Source organism: Apteryx rowi, unplaced genomic scaffold, assembly GCF_003343035.1.
Source record: "Apteryx rowi isolate R43461 unplaced genomic scaffold, aptRow1 scaffold_53, whole genome shotgun sequence".
Lineage (NCBI taxonomy): Eukaryota > Metazoa > Chordata > Aves > Apterygiformes > Apterygidae > Apteryx > Apteryx rowi.
This window is the reverse complement of record NW_020450794.1, coordinates 1,727,165-1,742,287: the sequence shown is the minus strand read 5'-3', so window position 1 is coordinate 1,742,287 and position 15,123 is coordinate 1,727,165. Positions and strand designations below refer to the sequence as shown.

Sequence of the window (15,123 nt, the reverse complement as noted above, 5' to 3'; positions counted from 1 at the left end):
AAAAGCAGCAGAAGGAGGGAAAGAGCTCGACAGTTTTAATTTAATTTGCGTTTTAATATTGCATGGATGTTCTTTGTTCATGTTACATAGCGTGCAAGTGGTGCACACAACAAATCTGTGTCCGCTATGCAGTCAAGAGTAAAGACCGATAAGCTGAAAGGATGCAGATTACTTTACATTTCCCCACCTCTTCCCCAGTACATTTATGTATTTGGTTCACGATTAGGATTCATGTACTTCAGAGTGTGCTAATACAGTGCTCATGCACTGACAACGACTGCAGTTTTATGGACACCTTCGTGACTGCCACAAGAAGCCACAGAAAGCAAAATGGCAGTGTACAACATGAAAATTCCCCTCTCAACTCTCTGAAAATCCCCTGTATAAGGTGGCCTTTGAGGCTGTAGGAGACAAGTCCCAGAGCTTCTGAGACTCTGCAAGTGCTTAACTTTTAATCTAAACTTTCAGTGCGAAAGGGAACCCAATTTCTACCTCTTTTCATGGTGAAGATAGCCACCAAAATGTGAAGTGAAGGTTAGGCAGAAAAACTGAGGAAGCAGGGAGAGAGGGAGCTGCAAGTCACATGTGGTCTCCAGCATATGGGTAACAGTCACACTTAAATAAGGAAATCAAATGTCAGTCCACTACTACCCTTTCCAAAATGAATCTCTACCAACTCCAAGAATCCGCAGCTTCAAAGGCAGAGCGCAGCAGGCCTGCTCACAGGAACGGCAGGCTGCAGAAAATGCACACGAGGCAGGAGCCCCAGTTTGCTCTCCTCCTCTCTCAGCCAAAGTCCTTTCCATTAGGCGTTTGTCACAGAGCTATAGCAGAGGGAGAAAGCAGCAGCAGACACGGCGGGGGGAAGGTGGCACAGAAGCTGCATTTCCCATGAGCTCTTCCACAGGGAGAGGCAGAGCGGGGAAGAGGCGGAGGAGCTGATTGCAGCTCTCGCGCAGCCAGCCGAGTGCGGCTCAGGGGCAAAAAGGAGCAACACACAGACAACAAGGAAAGGTAACAAAGAAAACCAGCAGGCAGCGAAAAGACCAAAAAACAAAAAACCCACATAAGAAAGGAAAACAGAGGTGATGTAAGCCTACAGGATGAGGAACCTTGAGAAGGCTCTGTTATCAGGTGGGACAAACTACAGAGGAAAGGCCCAAACACATGCTCCAGTTTAAAAATCAAAGAGAAAGAAAAAAAAACAGTTTCAGGGGAGGGGAAAAAAAAGGAAGGGTTGAAGAAAGCATCAAAGCAGAGACAAGAGTGAACTTTGTCTGAGGAAAAACCGTGGTCTGGAAAACACCAGCAGGGAAATAAATGATGGCAAGGGAAGAAAAAAAAAAAAGAGGTAATGAGAAGGGGAAAAACATACAATACAGGATTTTGGCCTTCTTTTGCACAGTTGTGATCTCTGTTCAAGTTCATGTCTAACTTCAGAGAGTCAAATCTCAATTTTAGCAGAAAATATCCAGGTTTGAATTAGCAGCCCCCTAAAAGACATTCTGCCACCACCTCTAATCAGCCTTCTCTCACAACCAAGGACATACCACATATCTGAAGCAGACTCAATTTGAAAGCTAAAACAGTACCAGTAATAGTATCAATTCCTGGCTGAGTCACATTTTCATTTTAAGCTGTACACATTATCCATTCAAAGTATTTCATTTGAAAATTGTTATTGTTGAAACTTGTTGGGTCTTTTTTTTTAGTATCTCGGATGAGTAGGAACAACATTTCCTATTCTATGGATAAGATGCTTTTTACAGCATTACAGAGTTTTTCCTCCACTTCCCAGCCCTCACACACACCTATTGGTGGGAACTTTCCTTGCAAATACTGTGCTTCCCAAGGACAGACTTAAAGAAAAGATGAACTTACATCATTTTAACATGGACCTGGGGGCTGACAAAAGTGGCTGTATGGATGTACTGTGTGAGCAGATGAAGCTGCAACCAAAGGTCTTCACTCTTTCTCTTGTAATTTGATACCTGGCTTTAGTGATCCTTCCAGCTCTTGAATTAGGAATGGAAAATATGAGAGCTCTCTTTCACAACAAAGGTTTAGAGACCAAAGAAAAGACATCTCTGGGCTACTTGCAAATGCTATTTGCTTTACACTGGACTTTAACACCAGACAAGAACAACACATGTAGGCTCTATGTACCCACACATACTTCTGTGCTGCAAAGCACTGCTCCGTCCTGTCAAAGATGGTTGCCTGAAGCCTGAATTGCTGCATTTTTAAAGCCAGTCCCTTTACTTTGTACCTCTCTGCTCAAATTGCTGTGGGTGCAAATAGCGACATTTAAAAGCAAACAGCTACTGCTAGATGCTCAGGGAATTAGACATTAAAAATGCCAATAGCTGTTTTCTGCATAACTGCAGTTTGTTGCAGGAGTAAAATGGGAAGCTGGGCTGAAGTCTTCATAAAAACATTGTCCCCAGTCATCATGCTTATCTTCCAAGTCCTTTGGAAAAGGTTTTAAAGCATCTCCCTAGTTATTTACCTTGTTATGTGTTCTTTGCCACACAACTGGAGAATTTCAGATCCCAAAACAGAGTACGAGAAACCCCATCCAAACACCACACTCGCTGCAATTGGCGGTATAACTGCTGGGGCTTTCACAGGCTGCCCACGTGCACCAGGGCAGGGCAGAGTGCGTTCACGTGCTTGCAAGGCAAAGCCTTCTCACCGGGCGCTGCGTCTCAGCCATCTCGGTGACACAATTGCTGCATTTGCCAAGAAGCTTGCATCATGTAACGTGCTGTGAGGCTTTTCATGGCAACACGCTTTCTTTCAGGGCCCCATCCCCAAAAGCCTGGCAGCACAGAGTGCTGCCACCCCCGACACCAGGAGGCTCCCCCCACCTCTGAGTTAACGGTAGCAGGAACCCAGTCCCTCTCTTGCTCACCTTTGTAGTAGGGACCACCCTGCTGAGCTCAATTTAACACCAGCTCCCAGTGTTTACATGGTAAAATAACTATCGCCTTTCAGAACAGCACCTCAGTCATTTTCCTGAGAAGGTTTTAGCGCCAATCGGGTGGCAAAGTGACAGGGAACAGGCAAAATACTTTTGCTCCATTCTTGGGAATATGAGTTTGTAGCACCACTGAGCCGTGGTTGTTTGACAGAGGCCCATCTTTAGCCAATGGAGGATTCATATCCTGCCCTTAGAGCCATCGGAAGATACCGGCAGGTAATGTTAAAGATCCAGAAGGAAACAAAGCTTAACTTTGCCTTCCACCAGTACAGCATAAAAGCATTCATTTTTACAGACTGGCTACAGGATCTGCAGAACAACGTGTTTGAGCTCTGAGATGACTGCACATCAGTAGAGGCATACCTTCGTCGGGATGGCGAAAAAAGAGCAGTGTGCAGTGAAAACTAAACAGTATAAAACCACAGTGAATTAAACATTACACTCTCTTGGATTGTTGGTTCCTGAGCTGAGGTTTGTAGAGATCTGGTGAGCTGCAGGATATTGGCTCTCCATCTTGCTTCCAGCTGCTTCTACAGATGTCTGGGCTCCTCATTGCCAAGAAGAGCTAGGAGGCTAGTGAAAGCAGCTGGAAGAGAAGGAGGTGGAGGAGGAGTTGGGCTTGCTGCCTCTGGGGAGAGCGTGAAGAGGAGGAGATGAAAGCAGGCACTGCCCACATGTGCTCCACAACTTTGGCTGAAGGCGCTGACCACTAGGAAAAGGCATAATGTCCAGGGAGAGGGGAATGAGACATTAGACAGCTTTTTTCTTCCCCCCCTTCTTTCTTGTTTTTTTTAAAAGGGAGCTAGGAGAGAGAATCAGGTCACTGGGCAGCATCTCTGCAAGGGGCTGGGAGTAAGGAGGACGGAGACTCAGCAAAGAGCTGACAAGGAGGGGGAGAGAGACAGAAAGGGAGAAATGAAGTGATCAGATATTAGTGCTGTATGCAAGAGCGAGAGAATCACTGAGCAGATGGGAGGAGGGAAGAAGAAATGATTAATAGAGAGTGTGAGGCCCTTCCCCCTCCCTCGAGCAGGACTAATCACGTGGAAGACAGCTAAAATGTTACTTCCTAATATTGCTTTGCTGCGGTAGTTGCCACATGATGAAGGAGAGAGAGCCTGTCCAAGACAAAAAAAATCTTACTAGGATATAGAAACAAACCCCTGCAGCCATACCACCAGCACCTTTTGACTGCTGGTGCTAAAGGGCCAGCTGTCAGGATGCATCTGTCTCATCTGTCATGGCCTGGGAGCTTTTATCTATATGCTCTTACCACCAAGTCCTGCAATAAGTCTACAGCAGCATTCTTGCTTTCACTCTGGTCTCCCTAAAAGCTCTTGTCCCCTGCCTTCGGACTCCCGAAGGAAAACAACTGGCTTTCTTGTGCAAGCCAAAGCCAAATGTTAAACTTCCCCCACATCAGTAGCCAAAAATCTCATCATCTGATGTCAGGGAATACCTCCAACCAGGCATTTGTGGAGCCGCACTTCCATACTAATGCCCTGCCTGCTCAGCCTGAGAGCGTGGGGCGAGCTTTGCTCTTACACATATTGATCAAAGGTGCGGGTCAGCTCTGCAGCTGGCCTGCTCTCCGCTGCGTCCAGCTCTCCTGCAACGGGAAGCACAGGCTTCCTGCGCACTGTGCGCTTCTCGGGCTGGCCACTGTGAAATGGGAGAGAAGGGACATAACCACAGAAACACAGGCACAGACAAGGATATCAGCTAAAAAGGGAAAGAGGCTCCAGTGGATTTGTGGTGAAAGCCTGATGCTGGGACTGCCCTGCACTCAGTTCCCACGGGACATATAAAAATACAGGCCTGTTCCTGAGGGAAATGCAAAACAATTTATTCCCTCCTTTTTGCAGCTACCTTTTGCTTGAAAGATGATTGTTATCGTGGCTGTCCCTCCCCCTCCCTTTTCTCTTCTATGGACTAAACCACCCCAGGGCCTTCGTTTTCTCCTCATGGGTCACGTCTGCTAAATCTCTGATCAGTCATGCTATTTTCCTCTGGACCATCTTTAAACTGGCCCACACTGGGGTTGTTTTGTTGTTTTTGAAGGCTGTGAGCCCAAAACTGATTCAAGACTCCAGCTTTGACCTCCCCAGCACTGAGCTGAGTGGAAGGATCACTGAACCCTCTTGCTTGTAAGCCCCAGCTCGCCTTTTCACAACTGCGCAACCCTGGTGACTCATGTTCAGCCTGTAAGCCACCACGCACTCCAGCCCCTTGCTGCAGGGCTGCTACTTAGCCAGCTCCCATTTTGCATTTGGGCAGTCCACTCTTCCCGTGTACATGTAAAACTTTGTGCTTGTCCTTTACTGAATCGCCTCTTATTTTTTCTAGGTGGTTTCTCTCGTTTGTCAAGATAATTTCGAATCCTAACAGTGTTCTCCAGAGAGGTCACAGCTCCTCCCAGGTCGGTATCATTTGCAAGTGCAATTAGCATCTGCAGCCAAAACCTGCCCCCACTGAGCACATCTTCTAAGGAAGACACACAGGAGTCAACCACTGTGGACAGAGACTGGCCCTAGCCTATTCACAACTTCACAGAGCACAACTGCCAGTCCCTGGCATTGCCTCGGAAGTAACCGGACAGCCAGGATAAAGCGTGCAGGACAAGGGTCTCATGTCCAGGCAAACACGCTCTGAGGCTCAGAGAGGACTGCTGTGCTCTGCAACAGGACACAATAATAATAATTCAGATCAAGTACCATGCTGCAATTCCACTCCAAGTGAGGGAGATGACCATATTTCACAGAATAAGGTGCAAAAGCCTCAGCAAGACAAAGATGAAAGGGAACATTTGCCAGATCATCTAACTGTGAGGTCCCCTGCCAAGGAACAGGCAGTCTCCTCTGCCAGAAGTGAGCCTGCACCATCCTCAAAACTTTCCCTTCTTTCACCAGCAAGTATCACTCCTCCTGTGGCAAGTGTCAGACACTTAAATCCACACAGGACATCATCTCTAGGGCTTTGACATTACACTATGATGACAGGTATCTTTAAACAGATACAAGGTGAGCAAAAATTAACCGGTGCCTAAAGCCAAGGAGGCAGAGGCATGCTGTCCTCGGCACAAGGATGACCCATTCATCAGCATTTCCCAGTTTTCCTGGAAACTTTGCCATATTCATATCAGACAACAGAACTGGAAAGACAGGACCTGAGGGCATTTCACATACAAGTTCCCCCCAACCCTCCTCTGCACACACCCCCACATACCCCACCAGGGCCAGAGCAGCAAAAATGCTCTAGGCTGCAAGTGTCTGATCTCCATCCATAGCTCACAGACAACATGATAGAAGGACTCTTTGATCCCAAGCAGTGTTCAGGACAGCAGAATACAGGTGTCCTACAGGGCAACGTTTATTAATCTTATAGCACGTAGCACTGGGCTATACATTTTATCAATTGCCCACTGTTTAAGTAAATTAGTTTTCTTAAGAACAGGAGCATGCTGGGACCAGTTATAAACATACCTCACTCCAAAATCCACCTGATCCCTCCCCTAGTTAGGCAGCTGAAGAGGCTTTGACTTTGTGCTGGGAAAAAAACAATGCTCAAAATTTGATGTGTTCTTTCACTCCCGGTGTCTGTGCTTAACTGGGAGAAAAAAGAAAAAACACAAAAAGAGCCCGGGTCTACTTTTCATGATTAGAATCAGCAGGCATATGGGACAAGGCCAAATGCCAGGAAAGTAAGGAAATCCCAAGTCACTGGATCTTAGGGACTTCAGCAGGAGAATAGCTGGCCATAACAGCAGTGCAGACTCCAGCTTTCTCCTTATGAATAAAAAAAATGGGAGAGAGCAGGGTATATGCCAGCAAGATTGCCAAGAGATTATGGTAATCACCTGCGCTGCAAACCCAGCCTTCACATCAGACAGTTTCAGCCCTGGAGTGACTAGCTCCTACATCTGAGGCCAGATGCCACAACCACAGTAAGACTAACACTGCCCGCTGCATTTTAGAAGATGACAGTCTATACAGACTCTGTGAGTGGGACACTTGTAAAACAATAAGAATGTATTTTATCTGTTCCTTTATGCTAGATCATTAAAAAAAATCACTGCAGGAGAATGTGGAAGAGAAAAAACTAAGATTTTTGTTTGTTTCTGTTTAGGGTAGAGCAGCATCACCAAATTAAGTTTACACAGTTTGGGAAGGAAAAAAAAAAGTTTAATAATATTCATCAACTTATAAGGACTTCTTTTCTAAGTAGAACAAAGCTGTGTAGTTTTCCTAGCTCTGCACACCACATAAATCCCCCAATCAGCAAGATTTACTGCATTCGGAAGTACTGGGTGGAGTGCTCCGGCAGAGCTGGACCACTGCTACAGAAGGATTTAAAATAAAAGTGATGTCAGGAAATGGGTGGGGGCAGGGAAGGGGAGAATAGCAAATGACATAGCCCACGATCAGGAAACTCACTTGGCAAGATTTGTGGAAAACCGGAGGTATACAGGAGTAAAGCTCCACGAAGCAGCGCTCAGGCTGCTCCCAACGCTAATCTGTTCCCGTTATCGGAGCTCAAAGAAAAGAGGACAGTTGCCAGCTCTGGAGAATTGGGAACGGTGCCAGCTGACGACACGCTGTGATAGGCAGTCGCTGGGGTCTGGGTGAGGCCCCCTATCATGTGATGTGCATCTGAGAGCAAGGGAACAGGGGAGGAAAACACCAACTAAAAAAAGCACCTACTGTCAATTTATTTAATAAAGGTAAGAAGGATGCAGCAGGAAGAAAAAAAGCATCCTGCAGCTGTACATCAGATACAGCGGATTACTATAACAGAGGTTGCTTTTGCAGAGAAAGCAAAAACCAGGAGTTGTCACAGCAGCAAGCAGGTTAGGCCCCACCACCCTTAGCCAGATGCAGCTCAAGCCCTACATCCCTTCAAGGGGGAAATCTGTTGAGACAGAAGTGAAGTAGCAAAGTGTTTTCACACCTGCAGACCGGCCAGCAAACCCTCAGAGCATCACTGGGAAAAGGGTGACAGCAAAGTCATGCCCATGAGTCTTGCGAACCAGATAACCAGCACTGCACCTTTTCAGGCTGCGTGTGTAACACAGGCCAAAGCAATCACAGAGCCTCCGGGGCGGAGAGGACTGGACGTAGCAGGATGCTCTTGTATATACATGCTGCAGCAGCCTGCCAAGGAGTGTGCTTTTCTTGTTCCTGCACTGCGGAGTTACCTAAAGACAAGCAACCTCAAGAAATACAGGTGTTCCCAAGATGGGGATATAATTGCAGCAGCTGCAGGACATGACTGTTGTCACTGCTGTCCTCTCCTCGAGTCGTGAAGTTCACTGGGTCCTACTGCTGTGCCCTGCTCTACACACACACACAAGCATGCATGGACACACAAATCTGGGCCATATATCTTAGAAGCTAGACAGATAAGGCAGAGGGATGGAGGAAGGAAATAACACTACCAGGAATTAAACAGCGGTATTAGGTGAATTGTTCAAAACAGCAAAGGAAATATGTAGAAGGGCTGGGCATTGAACTCAGATCCCCGAGTCCCCATCCCATCCCACACACACCCTGCTTTCCTCTCCCTTATTCCTGTCTGTTAGGTGAAGAGTTCTTCAAGGAAGGCACCTGCTTTGGACGGTTTTTGAAAGTTATTCTGCAAAGCACCTAAACTACTGGGCACTAGAAGTATTAACCAACAAATTTTCTCCTCTAAAAGAAGCCGTGAAACCACCCAAAACAAAAAAAAAAAATCCAAGCAAGACAGCTTTAAAAGCCAAAGAAAAGATATTAGCTTAGTATAATAATGAAAAATTTGGGGCAGCAGAGAAAAGCTAGAAGTGCATACAACATAGAAGAGAGTTAAAACAAGCACATCTCAAAAGAGGGTAATTCAAAGAGATGAAAGTCTTTGCAAAATCATCAATATTCACACAACATTTTGTAGTCATAAAGCATTAGGCACCAAGCAATAAAAATTAGGTGTTCAGTTTAAGAGCACCTTGGCCTGGAAAGATATTTCTGCTGGCACCAACTGGTTTGCGATGAACAAACAGGAGTGCGAGATGCACAAACGGTTCCGCACCACAAACTCAAAGCTACAAGCTGGCAGATCTAAGAGCTCAAGCAAGTTGGAAGCAAGACGATCACAGACAGAAGTTTTACATAGTAGGTCTGGCTTTTCACCAAGGAACATATTCAAAAAAAAATCCAAAAAGCACTGAGGCTATGCATCCGTTGGAGCATCCTAATCAGTATGCCAGTGTTGTATTTCAAATGCACAGCACCCCAAAACCTGAACTTTTTTCATTACTTCATTTCACTACCATGTAGCTGCTCACAGAACATGCAGGGCTGAGCCTCCTCACTTTATTCTGCTATGCAAAACACGTTTTGGTGCTTTCTTCCTCTGTTACACTTGCATAGAGAACTGGAAGCTTTACTTTCCATGGTGGCTTTTTCCTCATGCACTCACACACACACACACACACACCCCTAAGCAGCGAGGGCCCAGTTAACACTTCGGTGTGGGTACTTGTTGATAAGCCCTGGAAGTATCCCATTCCAATTCAACCATCCTAGGCAGCTATCCAGTACGCTCACAGGACAGCCCAGTTCTGCACACTAATGACAGATATCACTTATGCTTTGGCAATCTAATGTCAGACAGGCAGATGATTTAACAACACTTATCAGTCTTTCCAAGAGAGAGAAAATACTTGGATATGCTTAGTAAAAATGCAGCTAATGTTGGCATTGCATTCTTTTAAAGACTGTTTAATCAGACCATGAGTCATAAACAATACAACAATTCACACTGCAATTTGGAGAGAAGCAGGCTTCAGCAGCGACTGCAAGATAGAGGGGTTTGGTGCCTTGGCCTAGAGGAATCTGTTTTTCCCCACTGATCAAAAGGAGTCAAAATGAGAGGAGCAAAAAATCAATCAGTTGTGGCTGTCTGCGTGGTACTCGGAAAGCTATTGCTGGCACTAAAACACAACACTCCCTGTGTTCACTGTCTCTGCCATGTGAAACCAGTAGAGTCACTACCTGAAAGTAGAATCACCAGTTTGTTTTAATTTTGTATGTCTAGTTATTGGTAATTCTCTCTCTCTTTAGGTGTTTGTGTTCCTGCTTAATTATCCCAAGTCTCTGCCTTTGGGCAGCGGCAACTCTTATAGTCACACACCCATATCTTCAGTTATGTGACGGAAACTGTCTTCTACCCCCTTTTTAAAAGCTGAGCGAGTCTAAACCCTTGAAAAAGAGCTTGTAGGTGAGGGACTCCATTAAAGCCAGTGGCAGCTGACTTTTCAGGGCCTGGGTTTCATACCAGTTGTTCAGTTCACATCCCAAACCACCATAATCTCATTAGATTAATATGCACGTTTCAGCAACCAGGAGCTTCAAGAGCTGCACTGACTTCAGCAGCATTAAAAATACTAGACTTCTTTTTTTTTTTTTTTGCTTTGCCTTGCAATTTGAGATATCTCCAGATTTGGACAGAAAGCTTCTGAGTTTTCATTTGGTTTAGTTTTGAACTCATGCACAGACATTGAATTTAGTGTCATTTATGCCTAACTTCTATACCCCAGGCTCATTCAAATCACTGCTGAAATTTGCCCAGTCCCCCAGGAAATGTTAAGGTAACGGAAAAATCTATGAAAAAGAAAACCTGAAGTCAAACTGGTCTTGACCAGTTAGCTTCTGGAACACAAAATGTTCTTGAGTACTCTTCTTATTTTTTGGTATAAACCACCATGCAAAACCAATGTTTTAAGAGCATGCACTTCAATAGGGCACACACACACACACACACTAAAACTTCTATGCTTATGTATACCTAAACACAAAGGGTCACATTATACCTTCATTTACACCCCAAACTAAACCAACACCTAAACCAACCCATCAGCATTGCCTGATCGTAACAAAGGAAAAATTGTGATCCATCATGCAAAATCAGATCAACTGAAAAAAGCTAAAATGTGAGCTGTTAGGGAGCAGCAGCTCAAGGAACCAGACTGCAACTACACATCATCATAATGCTTGTTTGACTCCAGCCCAAACTGAAATAGCCAAAATCCAAAGACACCCTCCTTGCCTGACAACCTACACAACACATCCTGCCTTTTCTTTGGTGAGTTCACAGGTACTTTTTGTCCCAGGAAGCTTTTCGGTGTAACATTCCCCCAAAATCTTGCTAAAAGTATAAAAATCAGCAGCAACCACAGCAAGAACAAAGTCAGAGCCTGAGCTCTTTGCACCCCTCCAGAATGAGGTCACTTCAATTTCAGGCTGAATGATCCTGTCAGAACCAGGAGGATATTCTGCCCATGTTCATACCCATCCTGAGTAAGAAGGCAGCTTTGGAAACCATGTTTAATTAAGGTTTTTTTTCTAGGTTTTTGTTTTTTCTGATCATGGTTTGTTTTCAAGAAAGTGTTAAATATGCTCTACTGATAATACATGAAAAGAGAGAGGCATGAATGTTTTGGCTTCAACGTTTGTTAAGAACACATACAGCATGCATAAGGCTTCCTACTCCTTGTTACAATCGGTGTCAGACCTTACACTTTAATGCCTGCAGACATACCACCTTTAGCTGTGATCTAGGCAGTTCTTGCAAGCTAAGCAAGGCCGGGTTGGGTCAATACACGAAGGAGAGGCCCCCAGGGAAGAATCCAAGTGCTGCAGATACTGGAACTGGTAGCTGTGTAGCAGCAGGGCTCCTCTCTCATGGATTGCCTACCCACGGGGAAGCTGCTATATGGGCATCTGGGTGTGTATCTCTGCAGCACAGCTACATCCTAACAGCCCTCTGCCTGGGTACTGAAGGAGGCATAACATGCCTTCTGCAACACAGATGATTCCACTTTCAAAGCAGGTACCACTCTCTGCTTACAGGAGGTTAAAGCAGAGCACCCAATGTAATTGCCTTGCATACTCCATGCCTTGGCTTGCTAACTGCCCTATGAGCAAGCCTGAGTCAGTAACATCGAGCCAAAAAGAATGAGCAGGCTTTCATAGCCCAGAAAAAAAAAATATATATATATATATATATATATATATATATAGTATGCATTTTGTATGGAAATAAAATGTCTCAATCTGCCAACTGTTAAAACCCTCACATCCTCATCAGCTCTCATTTTGGGTTACCTTAAATTCTTCAGAGTTTCTACTGGATACAGTGGAGTTTTCCTGCTTCCGGTGCTAATGCCTCATGTGTCATGGTGCTGTCAAACAGCTGCTGCGTTCCACCCCGTGCTAGGCTGCGTATCAGAGAGAGTGAAACAGTTTCTGCATGCAAATGCGTATCGGTTGCAAAGTGCATCAGAAGCTTTGTGATTAATTCTATTACAAGTACGTGCTGTTGAGCTACTTTTGTTAGCATTATTAGTATAACATGATGGTAGGCGAAAAGTGTTGGAAAAAAGCATAGAAACACTTCCTCAGCATTTATTTGTGAACAAGCTCTAAAACCCCTTGGAAAAGTTTATGGGAACCTTAGTATCAGCTAGTAACGCGATTGTTTTTTGTATGCCTGTAGAGTACACATGGCAATTCCTGTACCCCTGTAAATTTGACTTGACTGGTGCTGGTATAAACTGTGAGGGATGTGTTTTGCAAAGAACTTTGTAGTCATTGCAGTGAAGAAAGGAAGCTGTAAGAGTCAGATGAGGAAAATCCCTCAAACTCTTTTGAATATCTACCCCTCAGAGACAAAACAATTCCATAGTCACGCAGCTTTAATAACGGGACTTCCTCAGGGACACAGTGGTAAGCGTTTTAGAGGAAGCATTTCAAGAGAAGCTGTACTAGCAACTGGATTTCTAATCTTTTCACTTTCAGCTACTTAGAGGTATTTGGAGATACTCCTAAAGGATGCAAGGCAACCATATTTAGCAGTCTGCGGGGGGGCAAGGTTTGGGAGGGGACATACTCAGCATCTCTTTCATTAATACTTCCAGGAGATAAAGCTCAGATTTTGATTTTATCCATTAGCATTTTCAATTTCTCAGTGCCCTGGGTTGTTTTTAATAGTAAGAGCAGTGCCTCTGATAGGGTGCTATGTAAAAACCAAAAGAATTAACAAAACAAGCCCCAAAACACACACACGCCCAAGTCTCATTTTCCACCAGTCTTGCAGTAAGCAGTCCTTCAGAAACTCAGCCTTCTAAAAAAATCATATATGAAAATGGAGGGGACAGGAACAGAAAGCAAAAGCAAACCACGAAAGTCCTTTTCTGTTGCGGCTGCCTGCAGGCTCCAGAATCACAGCCACACGCCCTCCGTGTGCAGTTAGAAGGAAGAAACAACTAAATTATTGTATGAGGCTGATCTGAGTGAAGTATAGGGTAAGCACAATTTCAGGCTGCCTCTTGATGTTACTAGAGGCAAATCTCCAGATAAATCATTACAAGTAACTTTAAAGTTTCTCACATCAGGAAATTGCACATAAAATAACTTCAGGAACTCCTAAAATAAACAGATCTGAATTACGGGCTGTTTTTCCTCAGTATATCACAGGCACTGTACAACCTGAGAGCAAGCATTAAGATCACTACTTGTTTTGGGGTCGACAAGACTGAGCTAAATTTTACTCTTAGATGTACCTCAGTGTTTTCCATTGACACTTCACACGTGCAACAGACCAAATTTCCAAATCTTCCTTCCAGTTTTCTTTTTAATTCAAGAAAAACGTAAAAATAAGCAAACAGCCAATCAGCCTTAGGAAGCAACTGAGAAACCTATGCCTTACGTGTAAAAACCCAACAACATAAAACAAAACACTTCTTGTCCCTTCCATCCAAAGTAAAATCTAGCCAATTCTGGAGCAAACAACTACAAAACAAATAAGGCAGGGTCTACATCTGCCTGTGCAGTCTGCTCACTCTTCTTGTGATTTTTTACAAACACTGTGTCCCCATTAAAATACATACAGATATACTTTCCCTCCCAGTTGCTGTGGAAAATACTCCCACCATCACGGAAACCTTATAGAGAAAAGACAAAAAAAAAGTTAGTGACTCACAAGATGTTGTTGAAACACAGGAAGAAGCTAGAAAACAGATTGTGAAAGAAAAGTGTTTTCTGTAATATCTGTCATTTATAGTAACTTTTTAAGTTAAACAAAGTTAATAGAAAATGTTTTCAGATCCATGTTAATCTGTTTATCCCTCTTGGCTGTTTTGTTTAAAATAACATTCGTTATTAAAAAATAAGAAGTGTGAGCGAGGGCCTAAGAAGTTAGCAGCCAGCGAGCAGTGCGGGGCCCGTCACACCACAGCTGTGCCGCTGCCACCAGGCACAGTCCTGCCCAAGGCTGTGCTTGGCGGAGCAACTTGTTTTCCCCATCACGAATTGGGAGATAGGGCTGGGGGCTTCAAGTTCAAGTAACCAGTTGCAAGGTGTTTTGTTCCCCCCCCCCCCTTTTTCCTCTAAGCCATACTGTTCCAACCAGGGTGAAAAAATCCACATGGCATTTGCACAGATAAAACTGGGGGGGGCTCTACAGGGAACAGCACCACATAGCTGCACAGAGGTAAAGCTGTGTACTTTGCCCAAACACCAGAATAGCACACAAATCCCTGTTTTGCTCTGTGCAAGTATAAACTCTGATCCCTCCTGTTCATCGGTGATCCCCACACACTGGTCTGGTTTTCCTGATTTCTTCCTCCCTGCTGGGTTTTTGTGGCACTGCCAACAAGGAGATGAGGAAATTTCCTGTGCCCAATACAGCCCTTAAAAGGGCCAAACAAGAGCCTTGCCAGGCTGAGAAAAAGGACGTGGGGATCTCTGGGATCCCTCTGGCTGGGATGGGTCCTCTGTTGAACAAGACATGGGAAAGGGAGCAGATCCAGGGGCATCACATGCCGCACTGAAGAAACAAGGAAGGAGCAGGCCCTGGTGGCTAGGTCTAAGCTACAAAGCACGCTGAAGCACTGGGGCTCCCTTCCTTTTTGCTCTTGCTGGTTTTCTTCTGCTGGAAAGCCAGGCTTCTTGCCAATAAGCTGTCAGGACCTGGCCAAGGTGTGAAACCAGACCTGGGAATTGTTCTTGGGTTTTTAAGTTTAGACAGAGCTGGTGCAAGTTGCAGAGCTGTTATTCTGCTCCTTCACTTTGCAAGAGCGTCTTGAAAACAAACAAGAAAACCCCAGG

General features: G+C 44.8%; 1 protein-coding gene across 1 annotated transcript in view; it reads right to left on the bottom strand.

Annotated features, from left to right (window-relative positions):
• Positions 1-15,123, bottom strand: part of SERTAD2 (SERTA domain containing 2) — a 78,083-nt gene that overhangs the window by 41,206 nt on the left and 21,754 nt on the right. The window lies entirely within an intron of this gene.